The following is a 13,342-nucleotide window of genomic DNA, read 5'->3' on the forward strand; positions in this document are numbered from 1 at the left end:
TATGCGCGCTTCGGGGCTCGTTTGACCTTGAAAATGGGTCGGACTGGCCGTGATGGACAACTGGATGCATAGACAAGGTCTTGACGGATGTCCACAAAAAATTTTGGCCTTTTTGACGTCCGAATCCAGATCACCTAAAAAATTGTTTTGCTATAGCACATGAAAATCGTCTAATTAGGGGGGTATGCACGCTTCGAGGCTCGTTTGACCAAGAAAATTGGTCGGACTGGCCGTGAGGGCCAACTGGATGCATGTACAAGGTCTTGACGCACGTCCACAAAAAAGTTTGGCATTTTTTACGTCAGAATCCGGATCACTCTAAAAATGGTTTGCTATAGCACACGAAAATCGTCTGAATAGGGGGGTATGCGCGCTTCGGTGCTCGTTTGACCTTGAAAATGGGTCGGACTAGCCGTGATGGCCAACTGAATGCATATCCAAGGTCTTTACGGACGTCCCACAAAAACTTTTGTCATTCTTGACGTCATATTCCGTATCACCTAAAAAATGGTTTGCTATTGCTTACGAAAATTTTCGAAATTGAGGTATGCTCGCTTCAGGGCTTGTTTGACCTTGAAAATGTGTTGGATTGGCCGTGATAGCCAACTGGCTTCATAGCCAAGGTATTGACGGACCTCCACAAAAAGTTTTGGTACTTTTGACGTCAGAATCTGGATCACCTAAAAAATGGTTTGCTATTGCTTACGTAAATCATCGAAATTGGGGTATGCTCGCTTCGGGGCTTGTTTGACCTTGAAAATGAGTTGGATTGGCCGTGTGGCCAACTGGCTGCATAGCCAAGGTATTGACGGACGTCCACAAAAAAAATTGGCATTTTTGACGTTGGAATCCGTATAACCCAAAAAATGGTTTGGTATAGCACACAAAAATCATCGAAATGAGGGGTATGCTTGCTTTGGGGCTCGTTTGACCTTCAAAATGGGTCGGACTGGCCCTGAGGGCCAACTGGCTTCATAGACAAGGTCTAGACGGACGTCCACAAAAAAGTTTGGCATTTTTGATGTCGGAATCCGGATCACCCTAGAAATGGTTTGCTATAGCACACGAAAATCGTCTAAATAGGGGGGTATGCACGCTTCGGGGACCGTTTGACCTTGAAAATGGGTCGGACTGTCCGTGAGGGCCAACCGTCTGCATAGACAAGGTCTTGACGGACGTCCACAAAAAATTTTGGCATTTTTGACGTCCGAATCTGGATAACCCAAAAAATAGTTTGCTATAGCACACAAAAATCGTCGAAATGGGGAGTATGCTTGCTTCAGGGCTCGTTTGACCTTGAAAATGAGTTGGATTGGCTGTGATGGCCAAATGGATCCATAGACAAGGTCTTGAAGGACGTCCACAAAAATTTTTGGCATTTTTGACGTCGGAATCCGGATCACCCAAAAAATGGTTTGCTATAGCACACGAAAATCGTCAAAATAGGGGGGGTATGCGCGCTTCGGGACTCGTTTGACCTTGAAAATGGGTCGGACTGGCCGTGATGGACAACTGGCGGCATACCCAAGGTATTGACGGACGTCCACAAAAATTTTTGGCATTTTTGACGTCGGAATCTGGATAACCCAAAAAATAGTTTGCTATAGCACACAAAAATCGTCGAAATGGGGAGTATGATCGCTTTGGGGCTCGTTTGACCTTGAAAATGGGTCGGACTGGCCGTGATGGACAACTGGCGGCATACCCAAGGTATTGACGGACGTCCCCAAAAATTTTTGGCATTTTTGACGTCGGAATCCGGATCACCCAAAAAATGGTTTGCTATAGCACACGAAAATCGTCAAAATAGGGGGGGTATGCGCGCTTCGGGGCCCGTTTGACCTTGAAAATGGGTCGGACTGGCCGTGATGGACAACTGGCGGCATACCCAAGGTATTGACGGACGTCCCCAAAAATTTTTGGCATTTTTGACGTCGGAATCCGGATCACCCAAAAAATGGTTTGCTATAGCACACGAAAATCGTCAAAATAGGGGGGGTATGCGCGCTTCGGGGCCCGTTTGACCTTGAAAATGGGTCGGACTGGCCGTGATGGACAACTGGCGGCATACCCAAGGTATTGACGGACGTCCCCAAAAATTTTTGGCATTTTTGACGTCGGAATCCGGATCACCCAAAAAATGGTTTGCTATAGCACACGAAAATCGTCAAAATAGGGGGGGTATGCGCGCTTCGGGGCCCGTTTGACCTTGAAAATGGGTCGGACTGGCCGTGATGGACAACTGGCGGCATACCCAAGGTATTGACGGACGTCCCCAAAAATTTTTGGCATTTTTGACGTCGGAATCCGGATCACCCAAAAAATGGTTTGCTATAGCACACGAAAATCGTCAAAATAGGGGGGGTATGCGCGCTTCGGGGCCCGTTTGACCTTGAAAATGGGTCGGACTGGCCGTGATGGACAACTGGCGGCATACCCAAGGTATTGACGGACGTCCCCAAAAATTTTTGGCATTTTTGACGTCGGAATCCGGATCACCCAAAAAATGGTTTGCTATAGCACACGAAAATCGTCAAAATAGGGGGGGTATGCGCGCTTCGGGGCCCGTTTGACCTTGAAAATGGGTCGGACTGGCCGTGATGGACAACTGGCGGCATACCCAAGGTATTGACGGACGTCCCCAAAAATTTTTGGCATTTTTGACGTCGGAATCCGGATCACCCAAAAAATGGTTTGCTATAGCACACGAAAATCGTCAAAATAGGGGGGGTATGCGCGCTTCGGGGCCCGTTTGACCTTGAAAATGGGTCGGACTGGCCGTGATGGACAACTGGCGGCATACCCAAGGTATTGACGGACGTCCCCAAAAATTTTTGGCATTTTTGACGTCGGAATCCGGATCACCCAAAAAATGGTTTGCTATAGCACACGAAAATCGTCAAAATAGGGGGGGTATGCGCGCTTCGGGGCCCGTTTGACCTTGAAAATGGGTCGGACTGGCCGTGATGGACAACTGGCGGCATACCCAAGGTATTGACGGACGTCCCCAAAAATTTTTGGCATTTTTGACGTCGGAATCCGGATCACCCAAAAAATGGTTTGCTATAGCACACGAAAATCGTCAAAATAGGGGGGGTATGCGCGCTTCGGGGCCCGTTTGACCTTGAAAATGGGTCGGACTGGCCGTGATGGACAACTGGCGGCATACCCAAGGTATTGACGGACGTCCCCAAAAATTTTTGGCATTTTTGACGTCGGAATCCGGATCACCCAAAAAATGGTTTGCTATAGCACACGAAAATCGTCAAAATAGGGGGGGTATGCGCGCTTCGGGGCCCGTTTGACCTTGAAAATGGGTCGGACTGGCCGTGATGGACAACTGGCGGCATACCCAAGGTATTGACGGACGTCCCCAAAAATTTTTGGCATTTTGGACGTCGGAATCTGGATAACCCAAAAAATAGTTTGCTATAGCACACAAAAATCGTCGAAATGGGGAGTATGATCGCTTTGGGGCTCGTTTGACCTTGAAAATGAGTTGGATTGGCCGTGATGGCCAACTGGATCCATAGACAAGGTCTTGACGGACGTCCACAAAAAAGTTTTGCATTTTTGATGTCGGAATCCGGATCACCCTAAAAATGGTTTGATATAGCATATGAAAATCATCTTAATAGGGGGGTATGCACGCTTCGGGGCTTGTTTGACCTTCAAACTGGGTCGGACTGGCCGTGAGGGCCAACCGGCTTCATAGATAAGGTCTTGACGGACGTCCACAAAAAAATTGGCATTATTGACGTCGGAATCCGGATAACCCAAAAAATGATTTGCTATAGCACACGAAAATCGTCGAAATGAGGGGTATGCTCGCTTCAGGGCTCGTTTGACCTTCAAAATGGGTCGTACTGGCCGTGATGGCCAACCGGCTGCATAGAAAATGTCTTGACGGTTGTCCACAAAAATTTGGCATTTTTGACGTCGGAATCTGGATAACCCAAAAAATGGTTTGCTATAGCACAAGAAAATCGTCGAAATGGGGGGTATGCGCGCTTTGAGGCTTGTTTGACCTTTAAAATTGGTCGGACTGGCCGTGAGGGCTAACTGGATGCATAGCCAAGGTCTTGATGCATGTCCACAAAAAACGTTTGGCATTTTTGACTTCGGAATCCGGATCACCCTAAAAATTGTTTGATATAGCACAAGAAAATCGTCTAAATAGGGGGGTATGCGCGCTTCGGGACTCGTTTGACCTTCAAAATGGGTCGGACTGGCCGATATGGCCAACCAGCTGCATAGCCAAGGTCTTGACGGACGTCCACGAAAAATAATTGGCATTTTTGACGTCGGAATTCGGATAACCCAAAAAATGGTTTGCTATAGCACACAAAAATCGTCGAAATGGGGAGTATGCGCGCTTCGAGGCTTGTTTGACCTTGAAAATGGGTCGGACTGGCTGTGATGGCCAACTGGCTGCATAGCCAAGGTCTTAACGGACGTCCAAAAACTTTTTTGGCATTTTTGACGTCGGAATCCAGATCACCTAAACAATGGTTTGCTATTGCTTACGAAAATCGTCGAAATTGGGGTATGCTCGTTTCAGGGATCATTTGACCTTTAAAATGAGTTGGATTGGCCGTGATGGACAAATGGCTGCATACACAAGGTCTTGACGGACGTCCACAATAAAATTTTACATTTTTGACGTCGGAATCCGGATCACCCAAAAAATGGTTTGCTATAGCACACGAAAATCGTCGAAATGAGGGGTATGCTCGCTTTGGGGCTCGTTTGACCTTCAAAATAGGTCGTACTTGCCGTGATGGACAACCGGCTGCATAGACAAGGTCTTGACGGACATCCATAAAAAAAATTGGCATTATTGAAATCGGAATCCGGATAACCCAAAAAATGGTTTGCTATAGCACACGAAAATCATCGACTAGATGCATAGCCAAGGTCTTGATGCATGTCCACAAAAAAGTTTGGCATTTTTGACGTCGGAATCCGGATCACCCTAAAAATGGTTTGCTATAGCACACGAAAATCGTCTAAATAGGGGGGTATGCGCGCTTCGGGACTCGTTTGACCTTGAAAATGGGTCGGACTGGCTGTGATGGCCAACTGTCTGCATAGCCAAGGTCTTGATGGACGTCCATAAATTTTTTTTGGCATTTTTAACGTCGGAATCCGGATAACCCAAAAAATTGTTTGCTATAGCACACAAAAATTGTTGAAATGGGGAGTATGCGCGCTTCGAGGCTCATTTGACCTTGAAAATGAGTTGGATTGGCCGTGATGGCCAACTGGCTGCATAGCCAAGGTCTTGACGGACGTCCACAAAAGTTTTTGGCATCTTTGACGTCGGCATCCGGATAACCCAAAAAATGGTTTGCTATAGCAAACGAAAATCGTCGAAATGGGAGGTATTCGCGCTTCGAGGCTTGTTTGACCTTGAAAGTTGGTCAGACTGGCCGTGAGGTCCAACTGGATGCATAGCCAAGGTCTTGACGCACGTCCAAAAAAAAGTTTGGTATTTTTGACGTCGGAATCCGGATCACCCTAAAAATGGTTTTCTATAGCATATGAAAATCGTCTAAATAGGGGGGTATGCGCGCTTCGGGGCTCGTTTGACCTTTAAAATGGGTCGGACTGGCTGTGATGGCCAACTGGATGCATAGACAAGGTCTTGATGGACGTCCACAAAAATTTTTGGCATTTTTGACGTCGGAATCCGGATCACCTAAAAAATGGTTTCCTATTGCTTACGAAAATCGTCGAAATTGGGTATGCTCGCTTCGTGGGTCGTTTGACCTTGAAAATGAGTTGGATTGGCCGTGATAGCCAACTGGCTTCCTAGCCAAGGTATTGACGGACGTCCACAAAAAATGTTGGTATTTTTGATGTCAGAATCCGGATCATCTAAAAAATGGTTTGCTATTGCTTATGAAAATCGTAAAAATTGGGATATGCTTGCTTCGGGGCTCGTTTGACCTTGAAAATGAGTTAGATTGGCCGTAATGTCCAACTGGCTGCATAGACAAGGTCTTGACGGACGTCCACAAAAAAAATTGGCATTTTTGACGTTGGAATCCGTATAACCCAAAAAATGGTTTGGTATAGCACACGAAAATCGTCGAAATGGGGGGTATACGCGCTTCGAGGCTTGTTTGACCTTGAAAATTGGTCGGACTGGCCGTGAGGGCCAACCGGCTGCATTGAAAAGGTATTGACGGTTGTCCACAAAAATTTGGCATTTTTGACGTCGGAATCTGGATAACCCAAAAAATGGTTTACTATAGCACACGAAAATCGTCAAAATGGGAGGTATGCGCGCTTCGAGGCTCGTTTGGCCTTGAAAATGAGTTGGATTGGCCGTGATGGACAATTGGCTGCATAGACAAGGTCTTGACGGATGACCACCTAAAAATTTGGCATTTTTGACGTCGGAATCCGGATCACCAAAAAATGGTTTGCTAGCACACGAAAATCATTGAAATGAGGGGTATGCTCGCTTCGGGGATCGTTTGACCTTCAAAAAGGGTCGTACTGGTAGTACCAGACAACCGTATGCATAGACAAGGTCTTGACGCACGTCCACAAAAAAGTTTGGTATTTTTGACGTCGGAATCCGAACCACCAAAAAAATGGATTGCTATTGCATACGAAAATCGTCGAAATGAGGGGTATGTTTGCTTCAGAGCTCGTTTGACCTTCAAAGTGGGTCTGACTGGCCATGATGGACAACCGGTTTCATAGACAAGGTCTTGACGGTGGTCCACAAAAATATTTGGCATTTTTGACGTCGGAATCCGGATAACTCAAAAAATGGTTTGCTATAGCACACGAAAATCGTCGAAATGGGGGGTATGCGCGCTTCGAGGCTTGTTTGACCTTGAAAATTGGTCGGACTGGCCATGAGGGCCAACTGGGTGCATATCCAAGGTCTTGACAGACGTCCACAAATATTTTTGCAATTTTTGACGTCGGAATGCGGATCACCTAAAAAATGGTTTGCTATTGTTTACGAAAATCATCGAAATTTGGGTATGCTCCCTTCGCGGCTCGTTTGACCTTGAAAATGAGTTGGATTGGCCGTGATGACCAATTGGCTGCATAGACAATGTCTTGATGGACGTCCACAAAAAAGTTTGGCATTTTTTAACTTCGGAATCCAGATCACCCAAAAAATGGTTTGCTATAGCACACGAAAATCGTAGAAATGAGGGGTATGCTCGCTTCGGGGCTTGTTTGACCTTCAAAATGGGTCGACTGGAAGTGTGGGCCAATCGGCTGCAAAGACAAGGTCTTGACGGACGTCCACAAAAACAACTGGCATTATTGACGTCGGAATCCGGATAACCCAAAAAATGGTTTGCTATAGACACAAAAATCGTCGAAATGGGGGGTTTGCGCGCTTCGAGACTCGTTTGACCTTAAAAATGAGTCGGACTGGCCGTGATGGCCAACTGGATGCATAGCCGAGGTCTTGACGGACGCCCACAAAAAACTTTGGCATTTTTGACATCGGAATCCGGATTACCTAAAAAATGGTTTGCTATTGCTTACGAAAATCGTCGAAATTGGGGTATGCTCGCCTCGGGGCTCGTTTGACCTTGAAAATGAGTTCGATTGGCCGTGATGGCCAAGTGGCTGCATAGCCAAGGTATTGACGGACGTCCACAAAAATTTTTTGGTATTTTTGACGTCTTAATCCGAATCACCCAAAAAATGGTTTGCTATAGAACACGAAAATTGTCGAAAAAAGTGGTATGATCGCTTCGGGGCTCGTTTGACCTTCAAAATGGGTCGGACTGGCCGTGAGGGCCAACAATCTGCATAAACAAGGTCTTGACGGACGTCCACAAAAAAATTTGGCATTTTTGACGTCGGAATCCAGATCACCCGAAACATAGTTTGCTATAGCACACGAAAATCGTCTAAATGAGGGGTATGCTCGCTTCGGGGCTCGTTTGACCTTCAAAATGGGTCGGACTGGCCGTGAGGGCCAACAATCTGCATAAACAAGGTCTTGACGGACGTCCACAAAAAAATTTGGCATTTTTGACGTCAGAATCCAGATCACCCGAAACATAGTTTGCTATAGCACACGAAAATCGTCTAAATGAGGGGTATGCTCGCTTCGGGGCTCGTTTGACCTTCAAAATGGGTCGGACTGGCCGTGAGGGCCAACAATCTGCATAAACAAGGTCTTGACGGACGTCCACAAAAAAATTTGGCATTTTTGACGTCAGAATCCAGATCACCCGAAACATAGTTTGCTATAGCACACGAAAATCGTCTAAATGAGGGGTATGCTCGCTTCGGGGCTCGTTTGACCTTCAAAATGGGTCGGACTGGCCGTGAGGGCCAACAATCTGCATAAACAAGGTCTTGACGGACGTCCACAAAAAAATTTGGCATTTTTGACGTCAGAATCCAGATCACCCGAAACATAGTTTGCTATAGCACACGAAAATCGTCTAAATGAGGGGTATGCTCGCTTCGGGGCTCGTTTGACCTTCAAAATGGGTCGGACTGGCCGTGAGGGCCAACAATCTGCATAAACAAGGTCTTGACGGACGTCCACAAAAAAATTTGGCATTTTTGACGTCAGAATCCAGATCACCCGAAACATAGTTTGCTATAGCACACGAAAATCGTCTAAATGAGGGGTATGCTCGCTTCGGGGCTCGTTTGACCTTCAAAATGGGTCGGACTGGCCGTGAGGGCCAACAATCTGCATAAACAAGGTCTTGACGGACGTCCACAAAAAAATTTGGCATTTTTGACGTCAGAATCCAGATCACCCGAAACATAGTTTGCTATAGCACACGAAAATCGTCTAAATGAGGGGTATGCTCGCTTCGGGGCTCGTTTGACCTTCAAAATGGGTCGGACTGGCCGTGAGGGCCAACAATCTGCATAAACAAGGTCTTGACGGACGTCCACAAAAAAATTTGGCATTTTTGACGTCAGAATCCAGATCACCCGAAACATAGTTTGCTATAGCACACGAAAATCGTCTAAATGAGGGGTATGCTCGCTTCGGGGCTCGTTTGACCTTCAAAATGGGTCGGACTGGCCGTGAGGGCCAACAATCTGCATAAACAAGGTCTTGACGGACGTCCACAAAAAAATTTGGCATTTTTGACGTCAGAATCCAGATCACCCGAAACATAGTTTGCTATAGCACACGAAAATCGTCTAAATGAGGGGTATGCTCGCTTCGGGGCTCGTTTGACCTTCAAAATGGGTCGGACTGGCCGTGAGGGCCAACAATCTGCATAAACAAGGTCTTGACGGACGTCCACAAAAAAATTTGGCATTTTTGACGTCAGAATCCAGATCACCCGAAACATAGTTTGCTATAGCACACGAAAATCGTCTAAATGAGGGGTATGCTCGCTTCGGGGCTCGTTTGACCTTCAAAATGGGTCGGACTGGCCGTGAGGGCCAACAATCTGCATAAACAAGGTCTTGACGGACGTCCACAAAAAAATTTGGCATTTTTGACGTCAGAATCCAGATCACCCGAAACATAGTTTGCTATAGCACACGAAAATCGTCTAAATGAGGGGTATGCTCGCTTCGGGGCTCGTTTGACCTTCAAAATGGGTCGGACTGGCCGTGAGGGCCAACAATCTGCATAAACAAGGTCTTGACGGACGTCCACAAAAAAATTTGGCATTTTTGACGTCAGAATCCAGATCACCCGAAACATAGTTTGCTATAGCACACGAAAATCGTCTAAATGAGGGGTATGCTCGCTTCGGGGCTCGTTTGACCTTCAAAATGGGTCGGACTGGCCGTGAGGGCCAACAATCTGCATAAACAAGGTCTTGACGGACGTCCACAAAAAAATTTGGCATTTTTGACGTCAGAATCCAGATCACCCGAAACATAGTTTGCTATAGCACACGAAAATCGTCGAAATGAGGGGTATGCTTGCTTCGGGGCTCGTTTGACCTTCAAAATGGGTCGGACTGGCCGTGATGGACTACCGGCTGCATAGACAAGGTCTTGACGGATATCCACAAAAAAATTTAGCATTATTGACGTCGAAATCCGGATCAACCAAAAAATGGTTTGCTATAGCACACGAAAATCGTCTAAATGAGGGGTATGCTCGCTTCGGGGCTTGTTTGACCTTCAAAAAGGGTCGTACTGGCATTGTGGGCCAACCGTGTTCATAGACAAGGTTTTGACGGACGTCCACAAAAAAAATTGGCATTATTTACGTCAGAATCTGGATAACCCAAAAAATGGTTTGCTATAGCACACAAAAATCATCGAAATGGGGGGTATGCGCGCTTCGAGGCTCGTTTGACCTTGAAAATTGGTCGGACTGGTCGTGAGGGCCAACTGGATGCATAGCCAAGGTCTTGATGCATGTCCACAAAAAAGTTTGGCATTTTTGACGTCGGAATCCGGATCACCCTCAAAATGGTTTGCTATAGCACACGAAAATCGTCTGAATAGGGGGGTATGCGCGCTTCGGGGCTCGTTTGACCTTTATAATGGGTCGTACTGGCCGTGATGGACAACTGGATGCATAGCCTAGGTCTTGAAGGACGTCCAGAAAAAAATTTGGCATTTTTGACGTCGGAATCTGGATCAAGCAAAAAATGGTTTGCTATAGCACACCAAAATCGTCGAAATGAGGGATATGCTTGCTTCGGGGCTCGTTTGACCTTCAAAATGGGTTGGACTGGCCGTGAGGGCCAACCGGCTGCATAGAAAAGGTCTTGATGGATGTCCACAAAAAAGTTTGGCATTTTTGACGTCGGAATCCGGATCACCCTAAAAATGGTTTGCTATTGCTTATGAAAATCGTCGAAATAGGGGGGTATGCGCTCTTCGGGGCTCGTTTGACCTTGAAAATGGGTCGGAATTGCCGTGATGGCCAACTGACTGAATAGCCAAGTTCTTGATGGACGTCCAAAAATTTTTTTAGCATTTTTGACGTCGGAATCCGGATCACCTAAAAAATGGTTTGCTATTGCTTACAAAATTCGTCGAAATTGGGGTATGCTTGCTTCGGGGCTCGTTTGACCTTGAAAATGAGTTGGATTGGCCGTGATAGCCAACTGGCTACATAGCCAAGGTATTGACGAACATCCACAAAAAATTTTGGTATTTTTTAACGTCAGAATCCGGATCACCGAAAAAATTGTTTGCTATTGCTTTTGAAAATCGTCGAAATTGGGGTATACTCGCTTCGGGGCTCGTTTGACCTTGAAAATGAGTCGGACTGGCTGTGATAGCCAACTGTATTCATAGCCAAGGTATTGACGGACTTCCACAAAAACTTTTGGCATATTTGACTTCGGAATCTGGATCACCCAAAAAATGGTTTGCTATTGCTTACGAAAATCGTCGAAATTGGGGTGTGCTTGCTTCGGGGCTCATTTGACCTTGAAAATGAGTTGGATTGGCCGTGAGGGCCAACCGGCTGCATAGAAAAGGTCTTGAAGGACGTCCACAAAAAAGTTTGACATTTTTGACGTCGGAATCCAGATCATCCGAAAAATGGTTTGCTATAGCACACGAAAATCGTCGAAATGAGGGGTATGCTTGCTTCGAGGCTCGTTTAACCTTCAAAATGGGTCGGACTGGGCGTAATGGACAACCGGCTGCATAGACTAGGTCTTGAAGGACGTCCACAAAAAAATTTGGAATTTTTGATGTCGGAATCCAGATCACCCAAAAAATGGTTTGCTTTAGCACATGAAAATCGTCGAAATGAAGGGTATGCTCGCTTCGGGTCTCGTTTGACCTTCAAAATGGGTCGGACTGGACGTGTTAGCCAACTGGCTGCATAGCCAAGGTCTTGACGGACGTCCACAAAAAATTAATGCATTTTTGACGTCGGAATCCGGATCACCTAAAAAATGGTTTACTATTGCTTACGAAAATCATCAAAATTGGGGTATGCTCGCTTCGGGGCTCGTTTGACCTTGAAAATAAGTTAGATTGGCCGTGATGTTCAACTGGATGCATAGCCATGGTATTGACGGACGTCTACAAAAAATTTTAGAATTTTTGACGTCTTAATCCAGATCACCCAAAAAATGGTTTGCTATAGCACATGAAAATCGTTGAAATGAGGGGTATGCTCGCTTCGGGGCTCGTTTGACCTTCAAAATGGGTCGGACTGTCCGTGAGGGACATCGTCTGCATAGACAAGGTCTTGACGGATGTCCACAAAAAAATTTGGCAGTTTTGACGTCGAAATCCGGATCACCCAAAAAATGGTTTGCTAAAGCACACGAAAATAGTCGAAATGAGGGGAATGCTCGTTTCGGGGCTCGTTTGACCTTCAAAATGGGTCGGACTGGCCGTGAGGGCCAACCGGCTGCATAGACAAGGTATTGAAGGACGTCCACAAAAAAAATTTGCATTTTTGACGTGGGAATCCAGATAACCAAAAAAATGGTTCGCTATAGCACACGAAAATCGTCGAAATGGGTGGTATGCGCGCTTCGGGACTTGTTTGACCTTGAAAATGGGCGGACTGGCCGTGATGGCCAACTGTCTGCATAGCCAAGGTCTTGACGGACGTCCACAAAATTTTTTGGCATTTTTGACGTCGGAATCCGGATAACCCAAAAAATGGTTTGATATAGCACACAAAAATCGTCAAAATAGGGAGTATGCGCGCTTCGAGGCTCTTTTGACCTTGAAAATGAGTTGGATTGGCCGTGATGGCCAACTGGATGCATATCCAAGGTCTTGACGGACGTCCACAAATTTTTTTGGCTTTTTTGACGTTGGATTTCGGATAACCCAAAAAATGGTTTGCTATAGCACACGAAAATCGTCGAAATGGGGGGTATGCGTGCTTCGAGGCTCGTTTGACCTTGAAAATTGGTCGGACTGGCCTTGAGGTCCAACTGGATGCATAGCCAAGGTCTTGACGCACGTCCACAAAAAAGTATGGTATTTTTGACGTCGGAATCCGGATCACCCTAAAAATGGTTTGCTATAGCACATTAAAATCGTCTAAACAGGGGGTATGCGCGCTTCGGGGCTCGTTTGACCTTGAAAATGGGTCGGACTGTCCTTGATGGACAACTGGATGCATATCCAAGGTCTTGACAGACGTCCACAAAAAAGTTTGGCATTTTTGACGTCGGAATCCAGATCACCTAAAAAATGGTTTGCTATTGCTTACGAAAATCGTCGAAATTGGGGCGTGCTCGCTTCGGGGCTCATTTGAACTTGAAAATGAGTGAAATTGGCCATGATAGCAAACTGGCTGCATAGCCAAGGTATTGACGGACGTCCAAATTTTTTTTGTTATTTTTGACATCGGAAACCGGATCACCTAAAAAATGGTTTGCTATTACACAAGAAAATCGTCAAAATAAGGGGGGGGGGG

This window comes from Solanum pennellii, chromosome 9 (assembly GCF_001406875.1).
Source record: "Solanum pennellii chromosome 9, SPENNV200".
Classification (NCBI taxonomy): Eukaryota; Viridiplantae; Streptophyta; class Magnoliopsida; order Solanales; family Solanaceae; genus Solanum; species Solanum pennellii.